General features: G+C 38.7%; 1 long non-coding RNA gene across 2 annotated transcripts; it reads right to left on the bottom strand.

Moving 5' to 3' along the window:
- Positions 1-337: 337 nt before the first annotated feature.
- On the bottom strand, positions 338-10788 carry LOC137287671 (uncharacterized). 2 transcript variants are annotated; one of them, XR_010957047.1, is made up of 4 exons: positions 10700-10788; positions 8593-8704; positions 1223-1342; positions 338-562 (listed from the first exon to the last, which is right to left on the bottom strand). It is a non-coding gene; the product is annotated as an uncharacterized lncRNA (long non-coding RNA). The 2 variants fall into 2 exon arrangements; XR_010957046.1 differs by having other exon boundaries at positions 1242-1342.
- Between the last annotated feature and the right edge of the window lie 6246 nt (positions 10789-17034).

Raw genomic sequence — 17034 nt, 5'->3', positions numbered from 1 at the left:
TTTTACAGATTTTTAACTTTTTTATTCGTCATGTGACTGTCACCAAAAATGGAATGACGCCTTTAAAACTACAGTTGAAGGAATTTGGACATGTTCTCTGGGCTGATGATACCAAATTGCATTTCAAACTTTTGGTTAACTTCTCAGTGTTCTTGCTGAATACTTCTATTTTTTACAGACTTTAAACTATTTTATTTGTCACATGACCTCGACCACAAATGGAACAGGTTTTTAACTACATGCTATTTATGCCCCACACTGTTCCTGCCGAATAATATGCTAGGTTACAAAGACTGATCACATGGTCACCACTTGGTATAGGAATTTATTCATGGGGATCTATTTTTACCTATAAATCCAGCACAGCTGCACGACAATGGCAAGTGGGTGCATGAATTACTCTAACTAAATGCTAAATCTAGAATTTCAACCATGCCGATGCATTTAGTTCATAATGCTTTCTCTTGAGAGCAAGAGTAAACATCAGCTGAATTCCAAGCTGTCTGCAAATTGTTGATCTGGACTAGGCGATCAACCCAACATGGGATGAATGGTGAACAACCTGTGAACATATGAAGTTAGTCATTAATAAAAACATTTGGTTTTAATGTAATGATAACCTGAAAGGAGCAAAATATGAGAAAAATATAACTGAATTATACATGAAACATAAAAATGTCTTATTGGACAATTATGGCTAAAATCTGTCAGAAACCTTTGAACTGTCAAATACATTTATTCACTGAATGGAAAAAAGACAAATATGTCATTAGCCATGCCACTACAGAGCCGAGGGAATTGTCTGATTGTTACTATGGCATATAGTATTGGTACCAACGGTTCACAGAAAGCTGAGCATATACTGCCTCACCAGTGGAAACTTGCAAGTCAAATACATCTTTTCTGTGTACCTGTCTCAGCAATAATTACATCAACAATAATTTCCTTTATATCAGGCATCAGGAAGATGCTTCTGCATCTGTGACTAAAAGTTTACATATGACCTTGAAAAATCACATTTGCTATCTCATATCAGATCACGCATATTTTATTTGATTTTTGTCAACTACCTTTCCCTGAGATAGGGAATGTTGAGTTGGACTTATTGTTCCCATATCAAGGCATAACTGATTGTGATTACACTGCCATTTAGGAAGTGATCAAATGTAATGTATGTCATATTTGGGATTACACATTGTTAGTAAAATACAAATTCTAGTACTTTTTTGGTTGACTCCCACCTGGGACTTGAACCTGCACCCTAATCGCCAGCACACAAAGTCAGCTGTCTAGACGGATCAGCCACTGCGACTTCCTTACTTTTCTTTCTTGAAGGTTGTGCCTGAAATGTATCAATATCAATCATTAGGCTCAATTGTACTTCACATGTTTTTTGTTTATTTGTTGTTGTTATCAAATGCCACACTGAACAATATCTAAGCTGTATGAAGAGGTATAGTAATAAATAATGTCATGTTTACCATTCTTTTTTTTATCTCACATTATGTGATTAATGTTAATAACGTTATAAAATTTACTGAAAATGAACAAGAGTAGACAAACATATTCAGAGCAAAAGCCACAGATACTAATCCATATTTATTGACATGTTCATGTACCATGTCTGGCTTAGCTATGGATGTGAAAAAATACATTTTAGGTACAAGGACATACTATTCAAAAACTGTCCATAATGGACTCTTCCTTAATTGTATATTGTTCATTATATACTACAACAACAAAAAAAAAAAAGAAAGTGGGAACATCACAAAATTTGATAGTCATATATATAAACTGAATCATGTTGAAGTCATTTATACTCTTACATAAATGTAAGTTTTTGTGTGCTTAATGGGCACTTTAAATAAAATTCAATATTCGTTGAGTTTGAGTGAAAAGAAACATTGTCAAAAACAGCAAAAAACAAGGGTGTTGAAACACACCAGCACCAAGTTTGATTCAAACTCCCAAACACATCAGCCTAGTGCATGAAGAAGACAGACTTCCTTACAATGCACAGGTAATAGCAACAGGGCACTGGCAGTATATTTAGTGATAACATTTTTCTATCTCAACCTATATAATGTGTTGACTAAAGAAGAATGACTATTAATCATATGTCCATGATAGTACTGGTTCAAAAATGTGTTCCAAGTTAAACATGATTTGTACATTCCAAACCTTAGTACAAAAATACATGAGCATGATGATTACTGTTGACTTCTGCATTAACTGCCTTAACTTACATAGCATGTGCATGTTGATGCTGCTGCACAACTTACAGTGTTGGACACTGACCAAAATGTGTCCATGATCCAATGTACCAGCCTACAGAAAAAGTCTGTTTGCCCTGCTGGATTGCTGGATTCAAATATCATTGCTTCCAAAAAAGAGGGAATATAAATATACTTTACATCTAACCTGTACACTTGTTGTTTTTCCAAATTAATGATGTTTTACATCTTGGAAAAGTGGTAATCAGCATCATGTCACAACTGCAATGAAACAAGGGTCATCAGAAGCTGACATATTCCCCTGGCCCCCAAATATTTAAAAGAATAGTTACTGGGGGTATGGTAGGTGAGCTGGCTAAGGTGCCAGGCCAGTGACCCAGCGAGGTTGAGGTGTCAGGATCGAGCCCAACTGTGATCGGGTGTAAAAAACCTTGAAGTCAACTTTGTGTGCAGACTATTTCAGTGTTGCAGACCTCTAATGTACAGTGCACAACCCACAAATCCGTTGGCATATAACCAGATGGTGGCCACATGGATACTGGCAAACTCAAGTACAGCAACATGCAGGGAACTTGGACTAAGTACTGTGACTATGTGTCCCAGTCCACCCAGCTGTGAATGGGTACCTCGTAAGGATGGGAGAGTCACAATAAAACGTGGTGCACCTAGTGGCAGCATGAGTTGCATACTCCCCAGGGAGTTGAGATTGATAATACAATGTGCTGTTCAGACTGACATCCAGTGTTCGAGGGAAACAATACCAGTGCCTTGAGTATGTACTAATGCGTGGATATGTGTATATATAAATATCCTCTATCATGTCATATCATATCATGTCATGTCATGTCATATATCATACCACACCATACCATACCATACCATACCATACCATACCATACCATAGCACATCACATCACATCACATCACATCACATCACATCTCACTTAAGGTTAAAGGCCAGCTTGACTAATTCCAAATCATTTCCATGAAAAATATAAATGCCATATATCTGTAATCAGCAAAGTCACCATTTCAAGATCTGTATCATATATCTGCCAAGATCTGTTGAAAGATATGAAATGGTTTTCGAGTTGTGCTCCAGGAACAAATCCCATCCCTCTATTTTGAGACCAAGTCCATGGAAACCAAGAAAAGAAGAAGTCACAAAAACCTGTAAATACCAAAAGGCACCACTTTGGGGTCAGCCACACATATCTACCAAGTTTTACTGACAGATATTTCAAAGTTTTTTGAGTTCTGCTCCGGAAACGAAACACACCTATAACTTTTGAGAAACTTTTTGTCCTAAACGTTTCCACGGAAACCGAGAAAATAATAAATCACAAGAGTCATCAGAAGATGACATATCCCCCCGGCCCCCACATATTTGAAAGGACAAATCATCTAACAGTTACTTAATGTCTTTTTAGACTAAGTTTGAATTGTTTCAAAATCAAGAAAAATATAAATGCCATATATCTGTAAACAGACAGGCACCACTTCAAGATCCTCCATTTTGAGACCAAGTCCGAATTGTTTCCCTGGGAATCAAGAAAATGATAAATCACACAAACCTGTAAACAGCAAAAGGCACCACTTTACATTCTGACTGTTATATCTACCGAGTTTTGCAGAAAAATACTCAACGGTTTTTTAGTTCTGCTCCAGAAACGAACCCACTGCACCATTTGACTAAGACCAAAAGAAATGCCAAAAAACTGTCACTAGCAAAAGGCACAACCATAGGTTGAGATTACTGTATCTATCAATTTTGGTCTAAAATTATGAAACGGTTTTTGAGTTATGCTCCGGAAACGAACTCCATCCTTCCCTTTTGAGACAAAGTCTGAATTGTTTCCAGGAAAAAAAATGACAAAAATCTGTAAATAGCTACAGGCCCCACCTCAATGTCTGTTTGGTATATCTACCACTTTTACTGAATAATATCGAACAGTTTTTGAGTTATGGTCTGGGAAGAAAATCATTATGGACAACCAGACGGACAACAGATGAGATGTTGACTATAAAAGGGAACTGAATGATACTTCAATACTTTCTCCTGTCCAACATATCCATAAAGAGGAGATTTTTTGCATTGAAATAGCTGTTAGAGACAAATTAGGTCTATTATAACCCTCAGGTAACACTATTTCAAAAATGCTTTGCAAAATGTATTTCTGCATTAATGAAGAATCTTTTATAATCATACATATACCGTGGGATTTCACTCATTTGTCACAAAAGAAGGGGGTCATGTCATAGTTCCAAGCAAAGGCATATTTCGAATATCGAATAATGTTTAAACCTAAAAACTAGTAACTACACAACTTCCTGTTCATAAATGGTCAGTTGTTTGCCTTCCTCTGCTGACACAGCAGAGTCTACTACATTAAAGGAATATGATTTTGATACTCATGACCTCATGTGATTGAGAAATTGCTTCAACAACCCCACATTTTATACATTAGTCAGTTTTTAAAAAAATGATGAAAATTTAACCCTGATAACTTAAGGAGTTTATTGGTTACTCTTCTCAAAGTGAAAAAAAAACCCTCAGAAATACAAATCTAATGAATAAGGGTAAGTGAGTCATTAAATTTGATAATGAGACACAGCCTGGACCAGAAGACTTACTAAACATGGTATGTACCTACATGTCCAGTTGTGACAGCATCTACAAGGTGGTAGAGGATATCAGTGCAAAAGGAGGGTGCTTGATTACATACTGCCAACATTATACTAACTTGGATGTGAAGGCTTCTGATTATGCAAAGATACACCTCCCCAGTCACAACAAGTCTTTCTACAAGTTGAAAATGGTGTCAATATCATGGTACATGTCAAATAAGAAATTATCAGCCATGAGACTAAATAATTGAAAGCCATTAATGAAAAAAGTGTTTTTTAAAAAGAAAACTATGTCTATTCATATGCGAAAAAGGTCAAACAGAAAGAATGAATCATATGCAACATTGTTTACTTCAATTAAAAGGGTTTGTGACATGTTGTGCCAACAACAGTGAACACATTTCATACTCACAATACTCACATCTTGTGACTTTACACGAAGATTAACTCAGACACCCAAATAAGTGGCAGAGGTGACTTTATCCTAATTTATTGTCAAATTTATTGGTTCTATAAATTTAGAAACCAGGTAACAATGACTCGATGTGGGCTCTTGTCACTGATAGACCACAAAACAAAGCTGTGTTCAAATCTGGGCCACTAAACAATCCATTCCATTTAAAGTAACTATAGCTTCACGCCCAGTACTATGAAATCTGTCACTATTTGCCAAATGGTATCCATGGTAAAATATCAACAGGAAAGCATAAAAGTATGAATTATTAAAGTGTGTACTTGCCTTTACAGGTTGCTTAAAACTGAAATGTTTTCCCACAAACTTCCACAGCAATATTATGTTTCACTGAAAAATAACCTCTTTTAACAGGCTCTTAACATGTTGCTGAAAAGTTATCACCATATTTTAGCAGTATTTACGAAAATATTCCACACAGTCAGAATTAGTTATGGTACTTACTGAGCTGTTCACCAATATGGCCTGTCAGTTCACTGTTGCTGATCATGTTTTCATATAAGATGGCAGAAGAGAATCATGGCAGTATAAATTGGTGTTTCCTCACAATTTACTTGATCGCCATTTCAGAATTCCTTGTCTCATTTGTGAATTAATGTATGTTTGAATGATACAGTAACCTCTGATATTTGATTGTGTGACTGGTTGATTGATTTTTGCGGTAGACTGATAGGGAATGGAGCAATTAATCACTTTTGTTAACATGAACTATTATGTATGATACAGATTGTTGTTATATTGATTGTGTGATATTGCCCTGACTAAGGTGAAAACATTTATGCAGTTCATAACTTTTTCTTTAATTTTCCTCTTATGTTACATCCCATAAGATTCTTGAGCTGTCCTTTAGTGTTGTGAAAAAACATTGCAAACAAAACAGAAATTGTTAATTCAATGCCCCAAACTGTGCACACTGATACTGATGTATTGGCGATAACTGTTAAGAAGCAATTACTATCTGACAGCCATAATGGCATGGAATGACCATCTCAATTTTGCTGTGTCCACTGTCAACAATGGTCACCCGAAGTTTCAATCTGAAACACACTAAACAACCTTGAAATTGGGGTCAAATCATGGATGGGTGGAGTCAATACAATGTGCAGATTGTGGACCAAAAGAAATGTCAGTAAAGTTCAGCATCTTTCATCTGATGTTTTATGAAAGCTATCACAAGTCACCCTGAAGAAATTCAGCCCAGACAGAACAGCCCATTTACACAAAACACTGTATTCTCCTATTCCATTATATGGCAGGGGGATAATAATGAATAATGTTTCTCTGATGATACATCTGTATATCCGGAATGGGATCCCAAACTTTCGACTCTAGAAAACCGTTAGCAAAACCCACTCAAAAACATCAATTTGTCGAGCAAATGACGTTAGTGCCACATCAGGTTTTGCATGTGCAATCGTTCATGTGATCATTGCATCGAAGTTTTCTTCATTTGCACATGTTTGCATTGGCCTCAAGAACTGAAACAAGAGTCATCAGAAGATGACATATCCACCCGGCCCCCACATGTTTTAAAGGGCAAATAATCTGAGAGTTACTCATTGTTTTTTTAGACTTAGCTTGAATTGTTTCCATGGAAATCATAAAAATTATAAATGCCATATATCTGTAACCAGCAAAGTCACAATTTCAAGACCTGTCTGACATATCTGCCAAGATCTGTCGAAAGATATGAAATTGTTTTCGAGTTGTGCTCTGGGAACAAAGCCAACCCCTCCATTTTGAGACCAAGAAAATAACATATGGAAACCAAGAAAATAATACATCACAAAAATCTTTAAAAACCCAAAAGCACCACCTTGGCGTCTGCTACACATATCTAGAAAGTTTTGCTAACAGATATTAAGAAGTTTGAGAGTTCTGCTCTGGAAATGAAACACACCTCTCACTTTTCAGGCAAGGTCCAAAACGTTTCCATTATCACAAGATCCTATACATAGCAAAAGGCACCACTATAGGTTCTGATTGATATATCTACCAAGTTTTGCAGAAAAACATTGAACGGTTTTTCAGTTCTGCTCCCGAAACGAATCCCATCCCTCAATTTTGAGACTAAGTCTGAAACGTTTCCATGGAAACCGAGAAAATAATACATCACAAGATCCTGTACATAGCAAAAGGCACCACTTCAAGTTCTGACTGATATATCTACCAAGTTTTGCAGAAAAATACTGCATGGCTTTTGAGTTCTGCTCCAGAAACGAAGCCCACCCCATCATAAGACTAACACCAAAATGTTCCACAGAAAAACGAAAAAAATATAAATGCCAAAAATCTGTAAATAGCAAAAGGCACAACCATAGGCTGAGATTACCATATCTATCAACTTTGGTCTAAAAATATTGAATGGTTTCTGAGTTATGCTCCGGAAACAAAATGATTACGGATGGACGGACCGACGAGGCGTCGACTATATATAAAAAACTATATAAAAAAACACCTTTAAACCACAGTTCTAACGATACTTTAAATGGCATGACAGTCAAATGTGCAACGTGAATGTGCCGTTGGCATGTGAAAAAGCGGGAAGATCAGTTATTGACGTCGCAAGAGCAGTGGGATGCAGATATCGTACTGTGTATGACTTGCGAGGTCATCTACATAAAAACTGGCACCACTTCTGATTGCAAAAGGTCGGGTTGTCCATGTGTGACGACACAAGCAGAAGACCGTCAAATCATCCTATGTCACCTACGTGACAGATTTCTGCTGGCTACACGAACCAGGGCTGAGATGTTAAGAGGTCGACTGTCCTCACGGACCATTTGAAATCATTTGCGGGCAGCCAGTCTCCATTCTCAACGTCTATATTGTGACTTGACATTCTGTATACCCATGTTTTGGAAAGGAGGTGTAGCCTAATGGAACTGATTGTGGCACTGTCAGTGTATTGAGTACATCACTCAGTTCTCAACGATGAAATAAAAACAATTTAACCATCTTGCCTTCTCCTGTTCTTTTATAGTGCCCTAAAGAAGGAATATTTCTTTTTTGACTCAGAATACTTAAAACCTTGTCTGCACACATTCTGCAGAAGTCATCAGACTAGAAAAGAAGCAACTAAATATTAGAAATTAGTTTTAATTACTGCATGGATAAAAAATTTCAAGAACACAAAATTCTTACACAAAATCATCAAATCACAACTCTAGCTGCCCTTAAACTCCAACAGGGTCTTAAGTTCCGACTGGTCCTTTTCAGAAAAGGTAGGGCAAAATGAAGATGCTTTTCATTTCCTACCACTCTCTTGGGGTGTCTGGGGCTGGATGGAGCTCCCCTGAGCAGCTGCCACAACCTGTCATCTGCCCACTGACTGTTCGCCATGAGGCGCTGAGAGTGCGGAAAGTGGTGACTGAAATGAGAGAGAGAGTGAATGAAATATTTGGTCTACAGAAGGCTGTACAAGCTCCAAGTGATCAGGGGAATGGTCTCCACCAGCCACAATCAACCATGAGGGGCCAGGTAGGGGGCAAGACTTCAACCGGAGCTTAAGACCTTGTCGGAGTTTAAGACCAGCTCTAGCTGCCGTTAAACTCCGACAGGGTCTTAAGTTCCGACTGGTCCTTATCAGAAAAGGTAGGGCAAGATGAAGATGCTTTTCATTTCCTACCACTCTCTTGGGGTGTCTGGGGCTGGATGGAGCTCCCCTGAGCAGCTGCCACAACCTGTCATCTGCACACTGACTGTTCACCATGAAGCGCCGAGAGTGCAGAAAGTAGTGACTGAAATGGGAGAGAGAGTGAATGAAATATTTGGTCTACAGAAGGCTGTACAGGCTCCAAGTGATCAGGGGAATTGTCTCCACCAGCCACAATCAACCATGAGGGGCCAGGTAGGGGGCAAGACTTCAACCGGAGCTTAAGACCTTGTCGGAGTTTAAGACCAGCTCTAGCTGCCGTTAAACTCCGACAGGGTCTTAAGTTCCGACTGGTCCTTATCAGAAAAGGTAGGGCAAGATGAAGATGCTTTTCATTTCCTACCACTCTCTTGGGGTGTCTGGGGCTGGATGGAGCTCCCCTGAGCAGCTGCCACAACCTGTCATCTGCACACTGACTATTCACCATGAAGCGCCGAGAGTGCAGAAAGTAGTGACTGAAATGGGAGAGAGAGTGAATGAAATATTTGGTCTACAGAAGGCTGTACAGGCTCCAAGTGATCAGGGGAATTGTCTCCACCAGCCACAATCAACCATGAGGGGCCAGGTAGGGGGCAAGACTTCAACCGGAGCTTAAGACCTTGTCGGAGTTTAAGACCAGCTCTAGCTGCCGTTAAACTCCGACAGGGTCTTAAGTTCCGACTGGTCCTTATCAGAAAAGGTAGGGCAAGATGAAGATGCTTTTCATTTCCTACCACTCTCTTGGGGTGTCTGGGGCTGGATGGAGCTCCCCTGAGCAGCTGCCACAACCTGTCATCTGCACACTGACTATTCACCATGAAGCGCCGAGAGTGCAGAAAGTAGTGACTGAAATGGGAGAGAGAGTGAATGAAATATTTGGTCTACAGAAGGCTGTACAGGCTCCAAGTGATCAGGGGAATTGTCTCCACCAGCCACAATCAACCATGAGGGGCCAGGTAGGGGGCAAGACTTCAACCGGAGCTTAAGACCTTGGCAGGGATCACCGAGATTGTCAAGAAGGGATAAAAATATTTCCATAAATACTCCGAAATTGTTGATATTTAAGTGATTTATAGTTATGAAAGAAATATAATTGACATTTAAAAGTCAATAAGTGTACTGCCTTGAACAACAACCGTTCCACAATGGTATTCTAGGGAGAACAGGCCTGCTGCAGACATATTACCTGGTGAAGGTTTTGGCATAGTGGTTATTTTTTTATGCTTTATATTTATATTGGCTTCATACCAGAAACTATTAAATTTACACTTTAAAATAATTTATCTGTCTACTTCAGATACAAGACCAAAAATGCAGAAAAATGGGTTGTCATTCTAGGAAAAAATGGGACATATTTTTTTTTTTTCAAAATGTGAACTAGCACATAGCGTGACTAGCATTGCTTCGGCCTGGGTAACCTGTCTTACATCAGTGCACTATCAGAGTTGACCCACTTTTGACATTCGCGGAAATAGCCTAATTAGGTGTGACAATATGCATCGCATAAGTATATTACGTCGGATGACAATATATTTTACTGTGTATGGAAGGATTGCAATGAAAAGTTAGGGCTGGGCTGAGACATGGCATAGTCTAATGTCAGCCAGTGGATGTTCTCGAGATGGCTTTCGAAATCGCTTCAGCTCCGCCAATGCTACCTGTAGGAAGCTGCGTCTAAAAAATTCAAAAGCACATTATATTGAATAAACGGCACATATACTAAATACTTACACATACGTCGTATGCATCTTGTGGTTGAGACATTGCATAACGCAAAGAGGCCTGTCATTGAGACATGTATTCTATCCTTAGTTCAACGGAAATCATGGTTGCCTATATGTGACGTAGCATATAAGCTCCGCCCACTAATGATTATTCATGTTCAATCGGGACTTAAAGGGGCACTGATGCGGAGCGAATAATGTTTCTCGACAACGGTCTAATTACGAAACCAAACTGCAAATTGGTCGGCGCCCGCTCCCTCGACCGTGACGGGCAAAGGGACTGGGCTCCTGTCCATATTAGCACAATTTCTTCACCTAAACAGTCAAGAGGCCGGATGCCCATCATATGCCATTATTTAAAAATATCCACGGTATTCCTTGTCTGATCGTAACCAAATATCCCAGCAGTGTAGTTTTTTTCCCGATGCTTGGATGGTATAGTGACTGATCCAATTTGATCCTGTTTCTATCCCGAATATTTAATCATGTTGCGTGAAAATATGATGTCTACAGACACGTAGCAAGCCATTTGTTTCAGTCCGAAAGATTGCAAAGCTTTATATTTAGGTAGTTTTGAGTGTTAGTTCAGCTGTGATAGCAAATATCATACGTAAATTTTGGTAGCTATGGTAGGTAACTACCCTGGTTTATTATTTATGATAATAAAAACACACAGTTGATTTATTTGAATTCGTAAACTAAAAACGATGACTTTGCCTTTGGTAGAGAAATCTGAAATTTTTCTTACGTAAAAACCCAACTTATTACACCTATATACCCAAGTACAGAGAAAATGCCAGTATGTATTCCGTATGTAACGAAGTTCCGTTCGTATCCTCAAAACAGTTTCGGCCCATAAGTGTTTTCAGGCTGCATGCGACACAGAGATTACATCTTCCTTGCTGTAACTCGCGTTTGATGGTGTAAACCTACACGTGTTATTTGTCATCATTCTTTTGATGGACAGTTAATGAATTTATAACAGAAATTGGAAATCAGCCTGCCATGTTTCCATGCTCGCGTTGCCCGTCTTCCGTCATCGGCAGTTTGTCCGAAATAAATCTAACATCCCAATGCATGTCGTACACAAACACAAGCTAAGTCTTGAATGTTCACACTATCTTCGGAGGTCCAATATACGGGGGGACATTCCACGTCAAAATCGACAAGTTTCCTGACAGTGAGTGAGATCAAGCAGTTACAAACCGTCGCCGTGTTGCTCGCTCTCCTCTCAGTGACTCTTCTGACGACGAATAACTTTGCCATTAACAATGTTTCCTAACAGTCACTTAAGTTGATAAAGATTAAATTTCAATTCAAAATGTGTTTGTATTTTTTGCCTTCGTGCAAGAATAGCTAGTCAATATTACTTAATATAATTAATTACTTAATAGCATTACACTGGGAGTTTACGTCCATAGTGACGTATCACTGTTTTCTTACGCGACCTTCACCTTTACGTCAATCGACTGATTTCGCTTTACGTGGACTTACTTGTTTAGAAATAAAATGTTAGATACAAAAGGATAATAAAGAAATTAACACTCTCGCGAGTGTGTCATATTGTTTTGACGAAACTCGTGTCAGAAAAATCCATATTTCCCGCTTCCAGTAGCAAGTGCGAAAATCTCATTCGGAAAAACCGAGATGTTAGTATACTTCAGTTAATTAGCAGTATCTAACTAAAGATAACTGAAAAAAACTGGCACCTTGAAAAAAGTGTGCAAACAGCATACCGGAGGTGATCAGGAAAAAATTGAGATATCAGTATGATACAGAGACCTTGTAATAGGTGTCACAGTGATGACTAGGAAAACCTCAGATATCAGTGTCATACGAGCGTCTTTTGAAATAGTAGAATATGGAGAGAATTGGGAATACATGAGATATGAATATAACTGAGGCGTGTTGTAACAGGTAAAACGGTATCACATTTAACGCGATCAGGAACGTGTGACATAGTAGCACAAAAGGAAATAACTATTTACACTAGCTGTAGTATGCACCTGCTCTCGGTATAGATTTCAAAACACCTTTCTATCGAGAATCCTTCACTCATCTTATTATAATATACGGTTTATGTTATATTATAATTTACCACTGCTGTTCTAGTTCAGAGAAAAATACTCATACATATAAAAGAGCTTGAAGACTGCCAATGCCGAAACACGTAAAGCATACAAAGAAAATACAATCTAGCATCCTGTCCAGTGGCACCTTCCTGGTTTTAACAGTCTCAGCGGCTCCTTGTTTGGAACGGACACAGTCAGTGTCATCCAGAGGCATGACCTTCACCTGTCTGCGTCCTTGGGGGTCTCCGTTGTCCTGGACATTCTGGCGGTGATGGTGGACATTCTGGACCAAGATAGTGGCAGCGATGACGAGAAAGCTTTGGATCTGCACCATGACGAGATACATGGACAGATTGCAAACATAATCAGATGTTGAGGGTGTAAAGTTGAACGTGGAACAAGAACTTCCTGGACAGATGTATGTAGAATGTGGCTAGTTCGTAACTTTCTGTTTCAGTATACGTTCTTTTAGCTGATGTAATGTTTACAGTCTCCCATTCTCCATTGGTTTGCAGGTTCAGGTCGTCACCGCCAATAGTGATTTCTTGTTCTAGGGTGATCTTGTATCCCCCCCTGAAGAAAACAACACTAGACATATCTGACTGTCAAACGGATAATTTCTCAGATCTGTTTTGCACAGGATAGATGTTGTCATTGCATTCTGCCAGAAAAGACGACCATCATATCTTAATGTGACAGGCATTGACGTCTGCAAGGGGCCATAACCCGAGGCCTTATTCGCCAGAATCACATTTGGTGTCCATAACTCCTGAACTGCAAGTTCCACTCGATCTATACCTGAGTAATTAGAAGGATTCCACTTCAAAGATGAGTCCGTCCAGACAAGAGTTACATAGAACCCCAATTTCAGAATTTGGTTGGCATCATCTAGATCATGCACCTGAACCGGCCCAAGTGTGATAGTCACATGAGGAACATGTGTTCTGGAGACGATGGGTGGTCCTAAATCTAGACGAGACTTCAATATCTTCAGACTCTCTTTCCAGTCAGCATTCCCGAAGACACTTGGAGACATTAGGGAGGCAAAAGCACAGACGAACATCAGCCTAACACAGCTCATCGTCACACCTGCCCACCTAGTACTGCAACTAACGAAGACAGAAATAGGTGTTGCTCGATAATTCACACACAGTACCACTGCGCAGATTCGTACTTTAATCACTGACTACGTTAATGGGAGTGAATATGTCCACAAACATATTACAGCGGAAATACAGTCTCCCATTACCGATTAATAACTGACAATGTATTCTCGCACATGAAGACTGACGCCTTTAAAACATAAACCTTAAGTGGTCAGCACATTCATGCCGTGCTGGCTGGAATCTAAAACGCACGAAATTTAGCTGTGGCTTTTATCTTTATTGACGTTATATGGCGAGGCAGTGCATCCCTCGACTGGGTGACAGACAGACAGTCTATCTGGCAGGTGTGGTAAACATCGTTAATGCACATAAATGGAATTCAAACCAAGAGAACTGATTCAACACTTGCTGTGGTCATGTCTCTGTTCTGGTCAACAACATGAAGGTAAATTGAAAAAATTGGAAATTTTTATTCAGTATATCATATACTGATATCTCTCATTCGGGGCATGTTTCCATCAAAACTAAATGTTTTCATAGACTAAGCGTTTGTTTGAACAGCAGTAAGTGTGTGGAGGGTTTGGGTGTGAATGTCGGAAACTGCTAAATGCTGCTTTTTCCTTCATTCCATTTTCGTTTTTTTTTTAAAAAATGGATTAAGTTGGACAAAGACATTTCCACGTGATTAGGGAATAAGTTTGACCTTATATGTGATGACATATGTGTTGACATATGTGTTGACATAGTTTGAACAATGTCAACAGCAGACAGCCTTTTTTACTGGATTTTTATTCAAATCACAGGAAACGCCAGTAACCTCGCAATTCCTTGGGACTTCATGGTCTGTTCAGATGGCCACATGAATCATAGTTTTTTATCATGTGAGCAATATGAGTGACTACCGCCAGTTCGTCCCCAGTGCAGAATAGCGCTCCTTTTGACAGATATATATAGGATACAAAACGACCTTCCGTGTAATACCACTTATGTTAAAAGAGTTAATGATTTGGTATCTAAATACTAAATATTTAACGTGTTTAATATAAATGGTATTTCACGTAAGCGGGGTTAGTGTTCTGTTTATTACTCGCCAACACTAATTGACAGAAACAGTGTCGAAATTGCCTAAAGTGTGAAGACTCTCAGCAAGGTCTTGTAAAATTGAGAAATCGACATTAGCATTGTGACGTCACGACTTTGAACCATTTTTACGTCATACGTCAAGCGGTATTACACTAGTGTAATATGGCCGTAAAACATTACACTGTAGTATCTTCAACGGACGAGTAATAATTAGTCATCTTCTCTCGAACTACCGGGTCAAACACGTGCGATATATCCTGGACGTCTGTACTGGCATAGCAACTAGTGTCAAGAGCTGTTTGTTCTCGATGTACGATGTACGTGTATTGTTTAGTAGTTAACAACTTGTTTCACCATTTCCTTCGACGCATACGTCATGAGATTGCTGAATCGCCACTCACATTGGCGTGAAACCTAACACACTCAACCCAAATTTGTTTAGCTGCTTAAGTCTGTAATAAAAACAAGTAAGACTTAGAACTTTGTTCTTTATAGCTAATGAGAAATATTCGATCTGGAAATGATGTATGTTCAGTTGAGACCGCATAACAGACGGGGTCTCACACAGTTCAATGTATTTTACTTTACGTCAAATCCACGGTATGTACGCTTCGGTCGAACAATTAAGACTGACTACGTCATGACAGTTTCAATATTATTTTCCATGCTGATGCGGCAGACTCAAATGTTTATGTATATTTGTAAATAGTTCCTAGTTAGCAAGATCACATTAAGTATCAAGGTGAATAGCACTGTTTAAATTTAATAACTTACACTATTAAACATTAAGAACACTTATAAGAATCTTAGTAATGTTTTATGCTTTGTTTTACTCTTAGTCCAGGGCTCTGCATAGTAAGCAAGCAATATAACACTCAGTCTAACCGCCACTAATTGTCGCACTGCATGCTTTCGACAGTCTTTGCCGCAGCTCTCAAGTCATTTCTGTTGTTCACTGGTAGGCCAAGCTGACAACTGCTTAAGTACAAAGTTCAGATTTTAAACTCAGATGTTGTCTGGTCTTGTTGAAGGCAACACATAGCTATGGTCGTGAGAAAGTTATGATTTAAGGTTGGTCCATATTGTATAAAATACTGTATATATGGATAATTCCTTGTTTATTATAATCAGAAATATGATTTACGGTAGCACGTAATTTAGACTTGATATACTTGGAATATAACATATCCTATTTATATGTGTAACAGATGAGCTATCAGATCACTATGTTATAGCAAATATATGTAATATTTAAGTATTAAATGCAAGGCTAAACGTATATTAACTGAATCTCAGGCAACTTGTAAAAGTAATCACTTGTTCATTTGAACGCATGAATGTATGTTTGAATGCGTGTATGCATGTATCTTTGATGCGTGTGGTTAACTGATGCATATATGTAGTTCAATGTACTTTTAAACCGCCTTTTATGGCATATAGAGCCTTGTATAGAGGCTCTTTGCATACATTGTTATTTGCCATGCAGATCTGTGGTCACTCAGACGGATATCCTGATGTATCAGCTTGGGTACAACCAACCTGGTATGTAATGCCTAAATGTATATCATAGATGTATTAATTATAATATTTCCTAATGACGCCTTCAGCTTTTATGATCGTTGCATATTTGTATCGATGTTATGTAACATTACAACTTGTGGCATGGTTCAGATGTATTTGATCAGATGAATTACATACACTTGATAAGTGATTTGAATATGAGCATACATTATTTTTTTAATTGTATTTAATATATTCCCTGTGTTCTTTCAGACTGTTTAATGCATAGAGTGGTAATAAACACGTCAGCCTCACAACCCACAGCTGTTTGTATTCTTGTAAACCAGACGCATGGTGCTGTTACAATGATTGTGGGAGATTTAATCAGCGAAGTGCTTAGAAAGGAGGGTCCAACATTTCCATACTTAAACTTGCTACAGACAACTATCACAAAGGGCAATACTCGTATAAGCCGTAGGACAAACTATTGTCACAAGCTGAGTACTTGGACCATTCCTACAGTGTTTGTGGGAGGTATGGGAATATATATCCTCTTATACCGATGCTCCTGCACTAAATAT

This window comes from Haliotis asinina, chromosome 6, assembly GCF_037392515.1.
Source record: "Haliotis asinina isolate JCU_RB_2024 chromosome 6, JCU_Hal_asi_v2, whole genome shotgun sequence".
NCBI lineage: Eukaryota > Metazoa > Mollusca > Gastropoda > Lepetellida > Haliotidae > Haliotis > Haliotis asinina.
Note: the sequence above shows the minus strand (reverse complement) of the source record. Positions and strands in the feature narration are given on the sequence as shown.